Genomic DNA, 17947 nt, shown 5'->3' with positions numbered 1-17947 from the left:
GTCTAGTGGTGTCAAAATTCTGGTACTCCGAGCATATTAACAGCCTTTGCGCCCTCAAAATGCCCACGTTCTCTCAGCTTTCACCGCCAAACAAGGAGGATGTTGGGGGGGAGGGGCCCGCCAGAAGCAGCTACAATATAATATACAGAGCTAAATGTAGACTGCTGTTTACACAGGAGGACCCAGAGGAAGTTAAGATAAAATTTTCCACTGGATGACCTCATTTGCCTAAAAAGCCCAGTAGTCCCGGTCAGGTCTTACAGAAGTAGGGGCCTTCTGTGTTCTGGGCGAGCGGCCCACAGGAAAGTGATATGGGGGTGCTGCATTAACGGAGGAGGAGGGTCTGAGCAGGAGAACTCATTCCCTCCAGGCCTGCAGAAGCATCCAGGACCAGCGATCTGAGAACAGTGGCGGGGGCCTGGGCTGGGCCTCAGTAGCATTGTTCAGAGGGGCCCTCCCAGAAGCCCCTGCAAAAAGGGGGAAAGGAAGAGCCCAGGATTAGTGAGCTCGAGGCAGCGAGGATTGTTGCTAAAGGGCACTTTTTTGGAGCTGGTTTGAGTTAGCCTGTGAGATTTGCCTCCTAATGATGGCTGCTCTGTGTAGGGAAATGGAAGGGACTGGGTGACAAATACATAAGGAGGCAAACAAACAGAAAGGGAAGCTGCCCTCCGAAGCCACCCGCCTTGTCAGAGACACCCCCGCTTGGGCAGCCTGTCCGTGGCTTGGAGGGTCCTGGGTCTTTGAACCCTCTGACTTCCTCCCAACCCAAAGCCCTCCCATCCTGAACACCCATCTCACCTCTGTCCATGTACCTTTGGTTCAGCCAATCAAACAGCTGGATTTTTTTTTTAAATAAACGTTTTGAGGGGCGCCTGGGTAACGCAGTCGTTAAGCATCTGCGTTCGGCTCAGGGTGTGATCCCGGCGTTCTGGGATCAAGCCCCACATCAGGCTCCTCTGCTGGGAGCCTGCTTCTTCCTCTCCCACTCCCCCTGCTTGTGTTCCCTCTCTCGCTGGCTGTCTCTATCTCTGTCAAATAAATAAATAAAATCTTTTAAAAAAAATTTTAAAAAATTAACGTGTTTTTTTTTTTTAATATAGTCTATCTCTGAAGCTAGTAGAATGCTTGGTGTAAGATATCCTTATAAACCCTCAACATATTTCTTTTTTTTTTTTAAGATTTTATTTATTTATTTGACAGAGATAGACAGCCAGCGAGAGAGGGAACACAAGCAGGGGGAGTGGGAGAGGAAGAAGCAAGCTCATAGCGGAGGAGCCTAATGTGGGGCTCGATCCCATAACACCGGGATCATGCCCTGAGCCGAAGGCAGACGCTTAACCACTGTGCCACCCAGGCGCCCCCCCCCAAAATTAACGTTTTGAAGGAAACATTTTGGAGTATAATAAACCCCATATATCCTTTTCCCAGATTCAAACATTATTAACTCACGGCCAATCTTGTTTCACCTGCACTCCCATCATTTCCTCCTTCCCCATCAATGACTTGAAGCAAATCCAAACATTACACAATTTCATCCATAAAGAGTTCAGCATATACATGTATATAAAATAATGTGTGTGTATATATATATATAATATTTATATATGTGTGTATGTATGTGTGTATAGATGTACAGAGATCTGTAGATATAGATACATAAAATAAGGTCTTTTTAAAACCATTGTCACTATACCATGCTCAACCTGAAAAAGCTAATAATAATTCCTCAGCATTATCAAATACCCAGGCAATATTTAACTTTTCCTGATTATCTCATACTTTTTTTGTTGACTTGAATCAGGACCCAAATAAGGTTTCTTATAATTGTGACTGATTGTCATGTCTCAAGATAAAGAGCTGAACTATAAAACTACAAAATCCAAATTTAGGGCAGGTGCAANTGGTAAAACAAATTAAAGATAGCTTCTACTGAATTAAATACTTTCATGTTATATATATATATATTTTTAAAGATTTTAGTTATTTGACAGAGACAGAGACAGCCAGCGAGGGAGGGAACACAGTCAGGGGGAGTGGGAGAGGAAGAAGCAGGCTCACAGCAGAGGAGCCTGATGTGGGGCTCGATCCCATAACACCGGGATCACGCCCCGAGCTGAAGGCAGACGCTCAACCGCTATGCCACCCAGGCGCCCCAAAGTGGCATTCTTAATAGGTGCCAATCATTAAACCCAAGCATTCATTCATTGATTCATTCAACAGATACTTATCAAGGACCTCTGTGCACCAGGCCTGTGTGCTACGCTGGGGTATAATGGTGGCTGTGATTATTCTTAGCGCCTGTATTATAGAGGGAGACTGGTGAGGAAAGCAAACATTGATCAAATGATCACACAAGTGAATGTGGCATTTAAAAGGTTTGAAAAGTGCTATGAGGAAAGGTGCTATAGGCCCAAATAACATGGAGATTACATAACTCTACAAAACAAAATTAGGGTCAACATGTTGAAGTGTTGGGGAATCAAATTGGGGCATGGTAGAGGGAAAAACTAAAAAATAACCAAGCATAAAAAGAAGCAGGAATATATGACCCATAACCAAGAGAAACACCAAGCATCAGAAACAGATTCAGAAATGACACAAATGATAGAATTAGTAGACAGGGTGTTAAAATAGCTACCACTCCATATGTCCAAGAAAGTAAAGGAAAATGGGATTATAATAATGGTAGACATGGAAAATATTTTGTAAGACCCAAGTTGAACTTCTAGAGATGAAAAATAAATCTGAGTGGGCTTACTGCAGAAGAAAAAATTAATGAATTTGCAGATATAACAATAAAAACAGTATCGGTGCTCTGTGATATAACATCAAAAATACATGTAACTAGAATTCAAGAAGAAGGGGAGAGAGAGAGAGGGACAGGAGTCTGAAGAAATAATGGTTACGATTTTTCCAAATTTGATGAAAATAATAAACCCACAGATACAAGAAGACGAATGAACCCCGAGAACAAGAAACATGAAGAAAACTACATCCAGCCATATCATAATCACAGTACTTAAAACCAGCAATAAAGAAAAAAAATCGTAAAAGCATCCAGAGGGAAAGAAAGACACGTTCCGGGGCGCCTGGGTGGCACAGCAGTTGAGCGTCTGCCTTCAGCTCAGGGCGTGATCCTGGCATTGTGGGATCGAGCCCCACATTGGGCTCCTCTGCTATGAGCCTGCTTCTTCCTCTCCCACTCCCCCTGCTTGTGTTCCCTCTCTCGCTGGCTGTTTCTATCTCTGAAATAAATAAAATCTTTNGCCTGGGTGGCACAGCAGTTGAGCGTCTGCCTTCAGCTCAGGGCGTGATCCTGGCATTGTGGGATCGAGCCCCACATTGGGCTCCTCTGCTATGAGCCTGCTTCTTCCTCTCCCACTCCCCCTGCTTGTGTTCCCTCTCTTGCTGGCTGTTTCTATCTCTGAAATAAATAAAATCTTTAAAAAAGAAAGACACATTCCATACAGAAGAATGATGATAAGAATGACAGCAGACTTTTCATCATAAGTAATGCAAATGAGAAGATAGTGGAGTGACGTCTTTGTTAGGGAAAAAAATTACCAGCCTAGATTTCTATACATAGAGAAAATATCTTTCAAAAATGAAAAAATAAGGACCTCTTCAGACATAGGAGAGCTGAGAGAAGTCATCATCGGCAAGCCACCAGGACAATGAAGACTTCAAGTAGTTTTTTCAGGCAGCATGAAAATTATATCAAAAGAAAGTTTAGATTTACAGAAAGGAAGANAGGACCTCTTCAGACATAGGAGAGCTGAGAGAAGTCATCATCGGCAAGCCACCAGGACAATGAAGACTTCAAGTAGTTTTTTCAGGCAGCATGAAAATTATATCAAAAGAAAATTTAGATTTACAGAAAGGAAGAGCCCCAGAAATGGCAAATACATGAGTAAATTTAAAGTCTTGTTTTATTATTATTTAAGTCTCCTTAAAAGGTAATTTATAGTTTAAAGCAAAACTGATAAATGCACATTGTGGAGTTTCTAGTATCTGTAGAAGTGAAACATATGACAGCAACAGTACCAAGACCGGGGGGGCGGGGGGAGAAATGGAAGGCTAGTGGTGTAAGGTTCTTTCACCATATGTTAAGTGGTATAATATTTCTTGAAGGTAAACTGTGATAAGTTAAATGTCTACATTTTAAATCCTAAAGCAACCACTAAAACAACAAAGAAGTTTAGCTAATAAGCAAATAAAGGTGATAAAACGAAATCATAAAAAGAATACTCATCTCATACAAAAGCAAAAGGGGGGGAAGGAACACAGAATAGATGGCATAAATAGAAAACAAATCGCAAAATGGTACCTTTAAATCTAACCTCTTCAATAGTCACCTTGATTAAAAGGCAGAGATAGTCAAATTGGATAAGAAAGCAAGGCACAACTGTGTGCTCTCCACAGTGAATCCACTTTAAATATAAAGAACGATTTAGATTAAAAGTAAAAGCGTGGGGAAAATACGTCATACTAACACTAAACGAAAGAATGCAGGAGTTGCTATAAAATGTCAGACAAGTTTTAGAGCAGGAATATTACCAGGGGTAAGGGGCATTTCATAATAATAAAGGAGCAAATTCAGTATCATAAATATTGGTACAGTTAACAACAGAACTTCCAAATACATAAAGCATTTTGCCATTATGCACAGGCAACATAATTGGGTACACAGAACCCCCAAAAAGATGTAGAGAAGAACTATTAGTACAAATAAGTAATTTACAAAGTCACTGGATAGTCAATATCTGATCTCTTCCATTTTAGCCATTCTGGAGGGTATATGGTAGTATCACGCTGTGGTTTTAATATANAACAACAGAACTTCCAAATACATAAAGCATTTTGCCATTATGCACAGGCAACATAATTGGGTACACAGAACCCCCAAAAAGATGTAGAGAAGAACTATTAGTACAAATAAGTAATTTACAAAGTCACTGGATAGTCAATATCTGATCTCTTCCATTTTAGCCATTCTGGAGGGTATATGGTAGTATCACACTGTGGTTTTAATATATATTTTCAGGATGACATTTTTTTAAAGATTTATTTATTTATTTGAGAGAGAGAGAGAGAGCGCGTATGTGAGCGGGGCGGGGGGGGGCAGAGAGAGAGGGAGACAAGCTGAACAGGGGGCCTGATGCAGGGCTCAGTCCCATGACCCTGAGATCACAACCTGAGTTGAAATCAAGTCACTTAACCGAGTCACCCAGGCACCTCTGCAGGATGACATTTTAATATACTTATTGACTATTGAAAACTTTTCTTTTGTAATGTACAAGTGTTTCACCTATTTTTCCCATTGGGTTGTCTGTCTTTTTCCTGTATTGATTTGTAGGAGTTCCTTCCGTATTCTGTATATGACTCCTTTGACAGCTTACATATGACAAATATTTTCTTCCACTCTCTGAGGCTTGCCTGTTCACTTTCGTTCCAGTTGTAAATTTACTACCTTTGTGATTGCTTTGCTCTGCTTTCTGATTCTGGAACTGGACTCTGAAGATGATATTTCTCCTTTGCCAGCTGGCTGGATGATATGTTTTGTCAGCAGAAGATCCTGGAAGCTCATTGCAAGGCTGGAAGAGGAAGAGTTACTTATTTTCTTCTGTTGTTATATTTTTGCATGGAACACCCAAGTGGAGCCATGTACAAAGGCCCTGGCTTGTTTACCACGGGGTACTTTCCAGCCGTTCCCTTCGTTCCTGCAGGAGCGGACAAGGTATTCTTGACGCAGCCATGCCCCCTCCTCAGAGATCTGAATCTTAGCCTTGCGGGGCTCTCCTTCTAAGTTTTTTTCTTTTTTTAATTTATTTATTTGAGAGAGAGAGTGCGCACGCATGAGTGGGGGACAGAGGGAGAGGGAGAGAAGCAGACTCCCCACTGAGCAAGGAGCCTGTTGAGGGGCTTGAATTCACAACTCAGAGCTCAAGACCTAAGCTGAGATCAAGAGTCAGACCCTTAACGGACTGAGCCCCCCAGGCACCCCAAACGCAAAATCTTAAAAAGAACAAAACTGGGGCACCTGGGTGGCTCAGTCGGTTAAGCATCTGACTCTTGACTTCTGCTCAGGTCATGATGTCAGGGTCATGGGATCGAGCCCTGGGTCAGGCTTTGCACTCTGCAGGGAGTCTGTTTCTCTCCTTCTCCCTCTGCCCCTTCACCCCCTACTCATGCTCTCTCTCTCTCAAATAAATAAATAAATCTTTAAAAATAAAAAAGTTTTTATTTTTAAGTAACCCCTCCACCCAATGTGGGGCTTGAACTCACAACCCTGAGATCAAGAGTCACACACTCCACCCACTGAGCCAGCCTGGCACCCTGAAGGGTTCAGGCTCCTTGCTTGTTCCCTTTTCCCTCAGTCCCTGAGGTCATGGGTGCTTCCTGCGGTTATGACCTTTATTATCTCTTAGCACTCTCCTTTACCTTTTTAAACATTAGATCACTTTTTTCCTTTTTTTTATATTCTATTTCTTTATATTAAATATCCCTGCTCATATTATTGGTATCATTTTCATCTCCAGATTGGATTCTGACTTACACTCTCTTGATAGTGGCATTTGGTGAATAAAAGTTCTTAATCTTAACATGCTTTGACAGCTTTGTTGAGAATCAATTGGTCCTATATGTGTTGGTGTGGTTCTGGGCTTTTTATTTTGTTCCATTGATCTATACAGTTATCTTTACACCAAGCCACACTGTCTTGATTACTGTAGCTGTATCATAAGGTCTTGAAATCACATAGTATAAGTTTTCCAACTTTGCTCTTTTTCCATGCTGTTTTGGCTCACTAGGTCCTTTGAATTTTCATTTAAATTTTAGAAACAGCTTGTCAATTTCTATAAAAATGTCTTCTGGTATTTTAATTGGAATTGTGTTGAATCTCTAGGTCAATCTGGGTTGAACTGACTTCTTTTTTTTTTAAGCAGGCTCCACACCCAATGGGGGGCTTGAACTCACAACCTTGAGATCTAGAGCCCCATGCTCCACTGACTGAGCCAGCCAGGTGCCCCAGTCTGACATTTTAATGCTATTGAATCTTCTGATCCATGGACATTGTGTTAGTCTGCTCAGGCTGCCATAACAAAATACCATCTACTGGGTGGCTTAAACAACAGAAATTTCTTTCTCACAGTTCTGGAGGCTGGAAAGCCCAAGATCAAGGTGCCAGCAAGGCAAGTTTCATTCTTTTTTAAATTTTTTAAAAGATTTTGTTTATTTATTTGAGAGAGACAGAGAGAGAAATCACAAGCAGGGGGGAAGGGCAGAGGGAGAGGGAGAAGCAGACTCCCCCCCACCACCCCGAGCAAGGAGCCTGATTCGGGGATTGATCCCAGGACCCTGGGACCATGACCTGAGCCGAAGGCAAATGCTTAACCAACTGAGCCACCCAGGTGCCCCAGCATTGCCATGTTAGAACATCTTTCAAAATTTTTTCCATGAACATTATAATGTCCTTTTATAACCAAATAATCATGAACATTTTGCGTCATTATTTTATTACTATTTGACATTATTTTTAGTGGTCATGTACTATTCCATTGTATGAATAACCACAATAAAATTAACTTCACATTACATTTACCTTTTTATCTTTTTAGCTTTAATCTTACAGCCATCCGTTCATTGGAATTTCCTTCTCAACTTTATGTCCCTTTGTTCTATTACTTTTCCTCTCAGTTTAGGGTAATGCGCACATTTACGTGGATGAGCTCTCCATCGGCCTCTAAGATGTGGACGTAAACGTTTTGCAGCACGGGCCCCAGGTGAGTCCTGTGGTCTGCTCCTGGAGCTGTTCTTCCAAATAATAGCCGTTCGTTCCCTGCTCTTCTGAAACGTTTGTTCAACCAACCCTGCATCCGCCTGAGTGTCCTCTCGTCTTCCTCCTCCAACACCGCTCTAAATACGTGGGAAGCTGATTCATTTCACTGATTTCTTGCTGAGGTGGAGCCCTTAGAGAGCCGTTTGTATACAATACTTGGCATCTTCAAAGTGACTCCATCGGAACCCCTCCTGGATCCTCTGAGATCCCATTCCCCAGCTCCACATGCCCGCTGCCCACGCTGTGCACTGAGCTACTAACAGCTTACACTGCCAACTTTCAGAGGATTGACCTTGGGCACCAGAGCTGGGAATTTCACACTTTCCCTTCGGCAGCTGATAGCCAATGACTGGTTTGAGACCATAAACACCTAGCAACTTGGATTCAGGGTAGTAAGCTCTAGAGTGTAATTTCCCATGGGATCTGGCTGAGGCTGGGACCCGAAATCTCACCTTTGCTTGGTTTCTTCTTTTCCCTATCCTGCTTCTGCCATTCCCCCGTAGATTTCTTCTGACAGCAGTTCCTTTATAAATCATCGCCACCTGAATCCTTAGCCCAGGTTCTTCTTTTGGCAGAACCTCACCTTAAGACATCACGCGGATATCACCTTAGGCATCACTCAGACCAGGCTTCTCTCCATCTGTCACCCACACTACGATCCCCCACCTTTCACACCCAAAGATCCTGGTGTGCCAAACTTCAAAACAACTTGACACCTGAACATCTATGCTCGCACCAAAAAAAAAAATAATTGGTGTTTTTATTCACCTTACAAAAGAATTCACAACAGGGTTCTAAATATAGGAAACTCCACTTGCCCGCTCACAATAAAATTACACAATTTTACCCCAAAAATTGACCCAAAGCAACTTTTCCAGAAATAATGTATCCTATATAAAGCAGTGCCCTGTATAGCAGCCCCAAAATGGGGACTTTGAAATCCCTCTGTGAAAGTGGCTTTCTCCTGGGGCCCCCTGGTAAGTTTCTGACTCTTTCGCTCAGCCCCCTCCTTCGTGCCCTGAAGGAAGTTGCCATGGTGACCGTGGGCCCTGACCTCTGGAGTCGCTCCTGCTCAGAAGAAAGGGTTTTCCGCCAGCAGCGTGGCTAAGAAGCAGGGAGCTGACATGCACATGGCATTGTCCTTGGTCAACCATGCACATATTCAACTCGTTTAGCCTTGGAGACGTGAGGAAAGTACCCAAACAACTTCGCAAGCCGGGGAGCTGACTTGGGGCTCACCCCGCTCCTGCAGAGTAAGAGTGTGAACAATGCACCTCGCCCCCAGCCCGATCCAGACCAACGCCTGCAAGCGCAGAAAGGCCATCCTCTGGGAGGCGGGTGGGGGCTGAATGGCTCTAATTAATTTATTATTGAAGTTCACCAATATAAAAAGAAGGTTACTACAAATGTAAATGATGCTGTTTTTATCCCAGGATCTAACGCCACTTAACCAAGGAAATGAAAGCTCTCTCACATTTGTTTAATTAGCTCATTTGAATAGAAGAGAGGCCGGGGAAGGGACAAAAAAAGGCCTGAACTCAGGAACTTGCACACGAATCATTCCTCGCCCCCTTAACAGGGAAGCCCCTCTGAACGCCTTCCTCAGTACTTGTTTTTTTTTTTTAAGATTTTATTTATTTATTTGACAGAGATAGAGACAGCCAGCGAGAGAGGGAACACAAGCAGGAGGAGTGGGAGAGTAAGAAGCAGGCTCATAGCGGAGGAGCCTGATGTGGGGCTCAATCCCAGAACGCCGAGATCACGCCCTGAGCCGAAGGCAGACGCTTAACCGCTGTGCCACCCAGGCGCCCCTCAGTACTTGTTTTTAAATGGCACTAATATTTGCAATTATAAAAATAGTTTGCCCTCGCTGTCACAAGGCAAACAATACGGAATTTCAGTTACTGTCTCCCCTCCAATTCCAGTCAGTTGAGGTCATCGGTGTAAACATCCTGGAGCATATAGCCTTCATGGCTTTCTTTGCAACCATTTCAACATACCTAACCATTCCCCATCACAGCCCCCCCTCTGCCTCACCTGCATTAACGTTGTTCTTGCTACTCAACGTTATATCATGGTATCATGGAGATTTCTCCACGTCAACATATATGGATCTAATTAACTCTTTAATACCTCCATAATCTTCTATAAGTGCCATAATTTACTCAACATTCCCCTATGGATGGACATTTCTGATTATATCCAGCTTTTGCTACTATAAATAGGGTCCATCTCTTGTGTGTATATCTAGGTATCTTATTGTATATATACAATATTGTATGTCTCATTACCTACATTGTATATATGTTATATATATGTATATTGATGTTATTATTTCTATATGATACTGTCTCAAAATTGGAATCAGATGATGCGTTCATTTTTACTTCCAAAATTCACCTTGAGATTACTTTTTCAAAAAGGCCTAGCAGGGGCGCCTGGGTGGCACAGCGGTTAAGCGCCCCCCCCCCCAGGGCGCGATCCCGGCGTTATGGGATCGAGCCTCACATCAGGCTCCTCCGCTATGAGCCTGCTTCTTCCTCTCCCACTCCCCCTACTTGTGTTCCCTCTCTCGCTGGCCGTCTCTATCTCTGTCGAATAAATAAATAAAATCTTAAAAAAAAAAAAAGGCCTAGCAATTCACATAGTCTCTGTTTACCCATGCACTTTACAACACCTGATGTTATCAGTTTTTAACTTTTGCCAATCTGATGAGTGAAACCGGTACTAATTGTTGTTTTCTTTTGTATTTCCCTGACTACAAATAGAGTTGAGTGTCTTTTCATATACTTGGGCATTTGTATTCTTTCATCTGTAAAATGCTTGTTCATATCNAAAAAAAAAATAATTGGTGTTTTTATTCACCTTACAAAAGAATTCACAACAGGGTTCTAAATATAGGAAACTCCACTTGCCCGCTCACAATAAAATTACACAATTTTACCCCAAAAATTGACCCAAAGCAACTTTTCCAGAAATAATGTATCCTATATAAAGCAGTGCCCTGTATAGCAGCCCCAAAATGGGGACTTTGAAATCCCTCTGTGAAAGTGGCTTTCTCCTGGGGCCCCCTGGTAAGTTTCTGACTCTTTCGCTCAGCCCCCTCCTTCGTGCCCTGAAGGAAGTTGCCATGGTGACCGTGGGCCCTGACCTCTGGAGTCGCTCCTGCTCAGAAGAAAGGGTTTTCTGCCAGCAGCGTGGCTAAGAAGCAGGGAGCTGACATGCACATGGCATTGTCCTTGGTCAACCATGCACATATTCAACTCGTTTAGCCTCGGAGACGTGAGGAAAGTACCCAAACAACTTCGCAAGCCGGGGAGCTGACTTGGGGCTCACCCCGCTCCTGCAGAGTAAGAGTGTGAACAATGCACCTCGCCCCCAGCCCGATCCAGACCAACGCCTGCAAGCGCAGAAAGGCCATCCTCTGGGAGGCGGGTGGGGGCTGAATGGCTCTAATTAATTTATTATTGAAGTTCACCAATATAAAAAGAAGGTTACTACAAATGTAAATGATGCTGTTTTTATCCCAGGATCTAACGCCACTTAACCAAGGAAATGAAAGCTCTCTCACATTTGTTTAATTAGCTCATTTGAATAGAAGAGAGGCCGGGGAAGGGACAAAAAAAGGCCTGAACTCAGGAACTTGCACACGAATCATTCCTCGCCCCCTTAACAGGGAAGCCCCTCTGAACGCCTTCCTCAGTACTTGTTTTTTTTTTTTAAGATTTTATTTATTTATTTGACAGAGATAGAGACAGCCAGCGAGAGAGGGAACACAAGCAGGAGGAGTGGGAGAGTAAGAAGCAGGCTCATAGCGGAGGAGCCTGATGTGGGGCTCAATCCCAGAACGCCGAGATCACGCCCTGAGCCGAAGGCAGACGCTTAACCGCTGTGCCACCCAGGCGCCCCCCTCAGTACTTGTTTTTAAATGGCACTAATATTTGCAATTATAAAAATAGTTTGCCCTCGCTGTCACAAGGCAAACAATACGGAATTTCAGTTACTGTCTCCCCTCCAATTCCAGTCAGTTGAGGTCATCGGTGTAAACATCCTGGAGCATATAGCCTTCATGGCTTTCTTTGCAACCATTTCAACATACCTAACCATTCCCCATCACAGCCCCCCCTCTGCCTCACCTGCATTAACGTTGTTCTTGCTACTCAACGTTATATCATGGTATCATGGAGATTTCTCCACGTCAACATATATGGATCTAATTAACTCTTTAATACCTCCATAATCTTCTATAAGTGCCATAATTTACTCAACATTCCCCTATGGATGGACATTTCTGATTATATCCAGCTTTTGCTACTATAAATAGGGTCCATCTCTTGTGTGTATATCTAGGTATCTTATTGTATATATACAATATTGTATGTCTCATTACCTACATTGTATATATGTTATATATATGTATATTGATGTTATTATTTCTATATGATACTGTCTCAAAATTGGAATCAGATGATGCGTTCATTTTTACTTCCAAAATTCACCTTGAGATTACTTTTTCAAAAAGGCCTAGCAGGGGCGCCTGGGTGGCACAGCGGTTAAGCGCCCCCCCCCCCAGGGCGCGATCCCGGCGTTATGGGATCGAGCCTCACATCAGGCTCCTCCGCTATGAGCCTGCTTCTTCCTCTCCCACTCCCCCTACTTGTGTTCCCTCTCTCGCTGGCCGTCTCTATCTCTGTCGAATAAATAAATAAAATCTTAAAAAAAAAAAAAGGCCTAGCAATTCACATAGTCTCTGTTTACCCATGCACTTTACAACACCTGATGTTATCAGTTTTTAACTTTTGCCAATCTGATGAGTGAAACCGGTACTAATTGTTGTTTTCTTTTGTATTTCCCTGACTACAAATAGAGTTGAGTGTCTTTTCATATACTTGGGCATTTGTATTCTTTCATCTGTAAAATGCTTGTTCATATCCTTTGTCCATTGTTTTTGGGCTTTTTTTTTAAGTTTTGTCTTTTCCTTATCAAGTTATACATTCACAATATTATTTATTGTCTGTCACAGGTATTATCATTGTTAGTTTGGGGGCTTAGTAGAACTCGATCGTTTTTGTCCCTTCCCTGTCAGTTTCGCTTGTGAATGTCAGTTTTCACCATTTTTCCCAAGTTAATGGACGAAGGAGCCAGGCTGGGGAAAAGTGTGTCATGACTCTAGAACAGAACAGAGAGGAGGTTCAAGTGATCGGAGCCTGAGTTTGTGCTAGGAGTCTGGGAAAACCAAATTGGATAAAATTTAGCATCTATAATACTCTCATATCTGGCGGAGAGAGGTGAGTAGCTTTTCCAGCATTCAATCTCTTTGTTCTGCTTTATTTTTTTTTTAAGATTTTATTTTATTTATTTGAGAGAGAGGGAGCGCACAATCAGGGGGAGTGGCAGAGGGAGAGGGAGAAGCAGGCTCCTTGCTGAGCAGGGAGTCCCGTGAGGGGCTCGATCCCAGTACCCTGGGATCATGACCTGAGCTGAAGGCAGATACTTAACCGACTGAGCCACCCAGGTGCCCCTGCTTTGTTTTTTTGTTTTTTTGTTTTTAAGATTTTATTTTTCAGTCAACTCTGCACCCAACATGGGGTTCGAACTTAAGACCCAGAGATCAAGAGTCACATGCTCTACCAGCTGAACCAGCCAGGCACTCCTCTTTGTTCTGCTTTAAATGCTCCTCCTCGTCCTCTCGGAATAGAATCCTTCTTCCATATCCCTTTATCTAGCTCACTCCTACTCATTTCTCAAAACTCAGCTCAAACATCACCTCCTCTGAAAAGCCTTCCTTGATCCACCCACAAGCTGACCTAGATGCCCCTCCTATGTATAGTTTTATTCTAGCTCTTGTCACATCGGATCATAACCCACAGATCAGCTTATCAGTACCCCCCACCACTCTAGACCCATGGCCTTTAGAGCAAGACTCCCTTTGGAGCACCTGTCCATTCCCAGGGGCCAGCACCTTTGTGAGTGCTCTGTTTGTTCAAAGAATAGCTTGTACAGATTTAGCAAACTTTTCTTTAGCACCACTGTGCCAGGGGCTATGGGGGTGAGGGAAGAATTATAACACATGACCCCTGACATCAGAGTGGTTAAAATCTAGCTGAGACACAGTAACACACTACAATGGAGATAGTGGCAATCATGCTTCAGTAGAATATTACGTAACTGAGAACAGAAATGCGATAGAAGCCCTGGGTGAGGGGGCACAGGGGAAGAGTCATGGAAGACGTGGGATTTGCTCTGGATTGTGATGGGTGGGGGGGATTTGGGTAGGGAGTAAGAAGAAACCAGGGCAGCCAGGTAGGGGCAGCAATGGGTAAAGGTATGGGACTGGGAAAGACCACATGGTGATTATGTAACACCAGGGAGGCTCCAGGGACCAGAGCAGAGCTTGTCTGAGGAGGGGGACAGCATCTAGCTTCCAGCAAGGAGTTTCTGGATTACTAGGAATGTGCATGTTGCCTCCCCAGATCTTGGTTGATTGTGGCACTCCGCACATCCTCTAAAGATGTGTTCACATGTCTCTATCACTAAATTGTAAGCTCCTGGTCTGGAGTGTGGTTTGCAGAATAATGTACTGCCCCCCCCCACATATACACACAAAAAGATGTCCATATCCTAATCCCCAGAACCTGGGAATATTCTGCTTTATGCGGCAAAAGCGAATTGAGGTTGCTAGTCAGCTGACCTAAAACCAGATTATCCTGGATTACCTGGGTGGGTCCAATATAATCACATGGGTCCTTAAAAATGCACAAAGAGGCAGAAGAAGGGAGGCAGAGGGAGCTGTGGCTCCTGGAGAAGGTCCAAGGGGTACAATGTAAGGATTCAGCTCACTGCTGTTGGCCTTGAGGGTGGAGGAAGGAGCCACCAAGCCGATGCACAGGCAGGCTCTAAATGCTGGAAAAAGGCAAGGAAATAGGTTCTCCCTGGAGCCTCCAGAGAGAAAAAGAGCCGTGCAGGCATCTTGATGTTAGCCCGGGGAGACCCGTTTCAGACTTCCGACGTACAGGATCGCAAGATAATAAACACGTGCTGTTGAAGCCACGAAGCTGGAAGTGATTTGTTACAGTAGCAGGAAACTAACATAGGAGGGTCCATGTCTCAGCTGAATTTACATACACAACTAACCTGGCTCCGTCTACTTCGGTGCTCAATAAATGCTCCCTTAATGCAATTGCATGAAGAATTCCTGACTCAACATCGCTCCCAGAAAACATAAGCAAACTCTACCAACATCCACGGGCTTAGAGCCACGTGCTCTCAGTCAGTTTGCTCTCAGAGCAGATTTTGTTGTTGCTGTTATAAAATAACACCAGAGCAAACACCATTCTTCTGTTTTTGAAATGGTTTGCTTATCCTAAGCAGATTTCCTGGGTCAAAGATGATGGACAATGTTCATGGCTCTTGACCCATTTAGCCAACTTACTTTTTGCAGAGAGTTCGAGCAAACTCATGTCCTTACTTGTAACCAAGCACCACCCTCTCGCACAACTGGGCCCAGTAGGGCCCAGGCACAGCCTTCCCCCTGCACATGAAAGTTTTTCCTCCTCTGATATCACTGTGTAAGTTTTGGCCCCTGAGACTCTAAGGGGCCCTCCCCACACTGAGCAGAGATCCTGGACATTTGGCTGTGTTGGCCTTCCTGGCGGCAAGACCAACTTCTCCACAGCCATGAGGAACATTCCTTAGGGATAATGCTGGTCCAGGAGGGAGCAACCTGACACATCCCTAGTTTATTTTTAGTCAGCAATTACAATGAGAGAATTTTTCTTAAAAAAGAGTTGCAAGAACTGATCTGCCTATGTTCAGGAAGCTGGTAATTTTCCAGTGTCCCGGAAGAGGTAGCCTGGGAATCGAGGAGTGACTGGCCCGGAGGGAAAAGCTGGTTGATTTAAAGGTCTGATTCTTTTTTCCCCTTTGGAGTATCGTGGGTGGGGTATTTTTGTGTTTGTTTTTAATGAATCTTTTGTTTACTATGCTAATAAGCACATCATGGAAGCATTTTTGCACCTGCTTTGAGCCCACAGGACACAGAGCTGCAAGCTTCCTCTTCCCACAGGAATGACTGTCTTCCCACGTGAGGGGAAAAATCACACGAATAAAACTTTGTTTGCCTCGACTTCGTCACTCACAGAAGTCTTACTGCACTTGGGCGTGGAGGACGCTGTTCAAGCATGCGGAGGCAACCGGGTAGGGATGGGGCCAACGGGACCTTCCCAAGCTGGGAACTGGAGGCTCCTGGGAAAGTGGGCAGTATCCATCTCAGGCTCTCGGAGTGGTCAGGCAGCCTGGTGGCTCTTTCCTCCCTTTTCTCTTGGGCCTCTGTTCTTTCCCCCTACGCAGTCTCTACCTCGGATGTGTCCATGTGAAATAAGGCCAATGAAGCCCAGCTCTTAGGAGGCCGGAGGAATGTCCGACTGTCCCCAGGCCCATCCTGGGGCTCTGTCAGGCCCAAAGGTACCTTGGTTTCGCCTACAGATGCTTGATCTGAAAAGTGGAAAAAGCCTTTGGACTCAAGAGATGTTCACTGTAGTCCTGCTCCTTCTCAGGCCTTCCCTCACGACTGAGGCTCCGGTCCCCAGGGCCTCAGGTTCCCTCTCTGTGAAACGGCCGAACAATCTTGCTTCCCAGGGAGCGAGCACACGGTGTGCCTTGGGAGAAAAGAGCAGCAAATATTTATAAATCCATCACTGAGGTGGCAGCTGAAAGAGCTGACGGAGCAAAGCCCAGCCTCACTCAGGTCCCAGGCCTCCACGGGGCCTGTGTCTTCCTGCCGTCTCCCACCCTCACCCTGATGGAGCAGGGCTGACCTCCAGCCCCGCGGCGGGGCCCCAGGCAAATTCCCAGCCCATGAATTTGCTTTGGCACTTGGAGGCTCCCCCAGGAGGATTCATGAGACCACAGCAGGAAATGAGGAACATATTTTTAAATCAGAAGGGGAAGCAATGTCTTTGTGTCAGATAAGTGGCCTGAATCCAGGGCTGAGAGACTGTGGCGCATTTCTCTTCACAGACAGCAGGCGCTCTTCTAGATGTGGTTATGGCAACAAAATAAATGATGGATAATTGCTTTTGTGACAACTTGCCAATTAAATTAGACTCAGCAGAATAACATAATGACAATTTGTTATGCTCCGGTGGGCACTAACATACCAATCATAATTAAATGCTATGACTGAAATAGAATACCGCTCGACGCAGGAATATATAACCCCAATTCCCTCTCCGTGAAACATTATAGGTTGAGGCTTGATTTTAATTTCGGAAAGATAATGGCATTAGTGCATATCCAAGTGGGCTTGTGGAGAGGCCTGTGGCGAGGGAGATGGGCCTGAGTGGGAAGACTAGGTCTGTGAGGAAATGCCCCCGGGGGCTGAACTCCAAGGTCATGGGGAAGAACCTAGGAGCCCCTGGATGTGAAGACGGTGCTTCTCGGCTGCGGTTGTGCCTGGTCCTGTCAACCTGGCTGGAGAAGGAGAGGAAGAGGCCTTTGCCAACAGCTTCTGGGGTAACAGGGCTTGTGCTGTGGTAACTCCAGCCTCCACGCTGGAATGTTCCGGGAGCAGGCACATCCTTGATGAGAAGCCCGAGCTCACGCTTCGTGACAAAAGTACACTGAAGGCCTACTTTGTGTCAGGCAGGTATTCAGTACTCTTCCTGCATCAGGCATTCTCTCCTCAACAACCCTTAACTCAAGTGAGGAACCAACCTTGGAGATGAGGGACATACTCAAAGTCACAGTCAATTCAAACCCAGATCATGGGCCTCCGAAGCCGCTTCCCCTGTTTCCAGGATGTTCTTCCTGGCTAGATGGGGGCAGTTATGTCAATAAATGCGAGGGAAGAAAACACCAGAGAGAAACATAGAAGCAGGCCTGGTGGAGGAGAAATGTGTGCCCAGGTCACGCCACCCTGCCTCCGAGGACCCCACCCTCCCCGCTCACAGCGGACTGGGCCAGGAGGGAACAGATGACCCAGTGCGGGCCCATCAACGTCTCCCTCTGGGGACTTGGCAATGCAGCTAGGCAGTTCCATAAAATGGTAATAAGCAGACACATCTGTCTCAGTCTGTTTGAGCTGCTATAACAGAACACCATGGACTGGGC

Source organism: Ailuropoda melanoleuca, chromosome 13 (genome assembly GCF_002007445.2).
Source record: "Ailuropoda melanoleuca isolate Jingjing chromosome 13, ASM200744v2, whole genome shotgun sequence".
NCBI lineage: Eukaryota > Metazoa > Chordata > Mammalia > Carnivora > Ursidae > Ailuropoda > Ailuropoda melanoleuca.
Note: the sequence above shows the minus strand (reverse complement) of the source record.